This window comes from Morus notabilis, unplaced genomic scaffold (genome assembly GCF_000414095.1).
Source record: "Morus notabilis unplaced genomic scaffold, ASM41409v2 Scaffold748, whole genome shotgun sequence".
In the NCBI taxonomy this organism is placed as follows: Eukaryota; Viridiplantae; Streptophyta; class Magnoliopsida; order Rosales; family Moraceae; genus Morus; species Morus notabilis.
Window position 1 is genome coordinate 218,951 of NW_010362182.1, and position 3,403 is coordinate 222,353.

Below are 3,403 nucleotides of genomic sequence, written 5' to 3' on the forward strand. Positions count from 1 at the left end.
GAATATATTATCCACCTTGCATAACTTAATGAAACCTGAGCTTAAATCTGCAGTCCTAGAACTGGATTCACATAGGAATGTGTCGGAAATAGCTTAAAGGACCACAGTCATAATCAATTCGGAAGAACTTTATGCATCAACGAGTTTCTGTTAACAGGATAGTAGAATGCTGCAGCATTCTTGGTAACATTCTAGTCAGACTTGCAGTAGAGGGGAAATTAGCAGGCCTAGCTCATTTACACCACTGAATTACATTCCATCATTACATTCTTGTTACTCTTAGTCACTTTAGACCGCATTTAGTTTGCATTCATTTTATTTACATCATTTTAGTGAATTTCTCACCACATTCATCATTTACTTGTTTTGTTGATTATACAACTCCAGACACATATTTTGGTGATTCATTCCTCGTGGGATCGATATTCGTACTTGTGTACACTTTATTACTTGTTAGCGACACGTGCACTTGCGAGCATAATTATCACACAACAAGTTTTTGGCGCTGTTGCCGGGGAATTGAAATCATAAAAAATATTTGCAGGAGTTAATTTGTTTTACATTTGTTTACTTTTTAATCTCATTCATTTGGTTCTTAATTCCTCAGGTTACTAAGTTGCTTGCATGAATCCACCGCAAGACTTGGAGTTGCTGCCTATAGATCCTGAAATAGAAAGAACATTCCGAGCTAGGGGAAGGGAGCAACAAGGCTTAGCAGGAGTGAGAGACATGGCAGAAGGGGCAGCAGGAAACATCGGGCAGCAAGCAATTGCCAACAACCCTGTTCCACAACCAGAGCTGATTGGTGATAGAAACAGGGCCATTTGAGACTATGCAGTGCCCATTTTGCATGGACTTAACCCGGGCATAGTGAGGCCAGCAATTCAGGCACCTCATTTTGAGCTGAAACCCGTGATGTTCCAAATGCTCCAGACCGTGGGGCAGTTCAGTGGCATGGCAACTGAAGATCCTCACATCCATCTCAGACAATTTATGGAGGTGAGCGATGCTTTTAAGCTACCGGGGGTAACCGAAGATACATTGAGGTTGAAGCTATTCCCTTATTCCTTGAGGGATAGGGCGTGAGTGTGGCTGAATTCTTTGCTTCCGGATTTAGTGGCATCTTGGGATGAATTGGTAGAAAAGTTTCTCATGAAATACTTCCCTCCAACCAAGAATGCCAAGTTAAGGAATGACATAACCTCGTTCCAACAAGCAGATGGGGAATCATTGTATGAAGCGTGGGATAGATTTAAGGAATTGCTGCGGAAGTGCCCTCATCATGGGATCCCCCACTGGATTCAAATGGAGACATTTTATAATGGTCTCAATGGGCAAACACGAACTATAGTGGATGCCGCAGCAGGTGGAGCCATTTTGGCCAAATCTTATAATGATGCATATGAGATTTTAGAGAGGATGGCAAACAACAACTATCAATGGCCAACCGAGAGGCATAATGCAAGGAAGGCCACTGGAATTCACGAGGTTGACGCCATCACTGCACTCTCAGCACAAATGTCATCCTTGACGAATATGGTAAAGGCATTAAACACACCGGCAGGGGTAAATGCAGTGCACACCCCTGGTTTTTCGTGTGTTTATTGTGGAGATAGCCACCAATATGAAGATTGCCCATCCAACCCTACCTCTGCATGCTATGTTGCTAATTTCAACAAGGGTAGTCATCACTATTCAAATCCTCATAACCAAGGGATGAGGCAACATCCAAACTTATCATGGAGTAATCAGGGAGCAGGAACTAGTCAGCCCAATGCCTACCACAGAAGCACCTATCTACCTGGATATCCACCGCAATAACAAAGAACTCAAGCCGTGGAACAATCTAGCTCTTTGGAGAGCTTGTTAAAAGAGTTTATTTCAAGGAGTGAAGCCAAAATCCAGAGCCATGATGCAGCACTGCGGAATTTAAAAAATCAGGTTGGACAGATCGTAAACTCTCTAAACAACAGGCCCCAAGGTTCTCTCCCAAGCAATACCGAAGATCCACGAAGAGATGGGAAAGAACACTGCAAAGCTATTACACTAAGGTGTGGAAAGGAGTTGGAATCAAAAGCAAAACCTATGGCTGCTCACACAGAGCCCACTTCAATCCAAGGGGGGGAGAAGAAAACACTGCCATAAGAAGAACAACACAGGAGTCAGCAACTAGACTCTGATGTACAGAATGCTGCAGCATTTCCGCAGCATTCTGGATCAGCGGAGACCAGCAACCCTAGTGGAAGCCGACCACCTCTACCATTCCCACAGCGTTTCCAGAAACAGCAACAAGATGGGCAGTTTTGCAAGTTTTTAGATGTTTTGAAACAGCTACACATCAACATACCGCTAATGGAAGCCTTAGAACAAATGCCAAGCTATGCTAAGTTCATGAAGGATCTCGTGACCAAGAAACGCAGGCTTGGGGAGTTTGAAACAGTGGCCTTGACTGAAGAATGCAGTGCTATTATGTAGAACAAACTCCCGCCCAAGCTAAAGGATCCAGGAAGTTTTACTATTCCATGCTCTATTGGAAACCAATACTTTGGTAGAGCATTGTGCGGAATTTAAAAAATCAGGTTGGACAGATCATAAACTCTCTAAACAACAGGCCCCAAGGTTCTCTCCCAAGCAATACCGAAGATCCACGAAGAGATGGGAAAGAACACTGCAAAGCTATTACACTAAGGTGTGGAAAGGAGTTGGAATCAAAAGCAAAACCTATGGCTGCTCACACAGAGCCCACTTCAATCCAAGGGGGGGAGAAGAAAACACTGCCATAAGAAGAACAACACAGGAGTCAGCAACTAGACTCTGATGTACAGAATGCTGCAGCATTTCCGCAGCATTCTGGATCAGCGGAGACCAGCAACCCTAGTGGAAGCCGACCACCTCTACCATTCCCACAGCGTTTCCAGAAACAGCAACAAGATGGGCAGTTTTGCAAGTTTTTAGATGTTTTGAAACAGCTACACATCAACATACCGCTAATGGAAGCCTTAGAACAAATGCCAAGCTATGCTAAGTTCATGAAGGATCTCGTGACCAAGAAACGCAGCTTGGGGAGTTTGAAACAGTGGCCTTGACCGAAGAATGCAGTGCTATTCTGCAGAACAAACTCCCGCCCAAGCTAAAGGATCCAGGAAGTTTTACTATTCCATGCTCTATTGGAAATCAATACTTTGGAAGAGCATTGTGTGACTTGGGAGCTAGCATAAATTTAATGCCGATGTCCATATTCAAGAAGTTGGGTATTGGAGAAGCAAGGCCGACCACAGTATCTTTGCAGCTGGCTGACAGGTCAATTGCAACTCCCGAAGGAAAGATCGAGGATGTACTGGTAAGGGTGGACAAGTTCATTTTTCCTACTGACTTTATTATTCTTGATTATGAAGCAGATAGA

At 43.8% G+C, this 3,403-nt stretch overlaps 1 non-coding gene across 1 annotated transcript; it reads right to left on the reverse strand.

Annotated features, from left to right (window-relative positions):
- Positions 1 to 1,182: 1,182 nt before the first annotated feature.
- On the reverse strand, positions 1,183 to 1,289 carry LOC112092186. The gene has a single exon (XR_002902481.1). It is a non-coding gene; the product is annotated as a small nucleolar RNA R71 (small nucleolar RNA).
- Between the last annotated feature and the right edge of the window lie 2,114 nt (positions 1,290 to 3,403).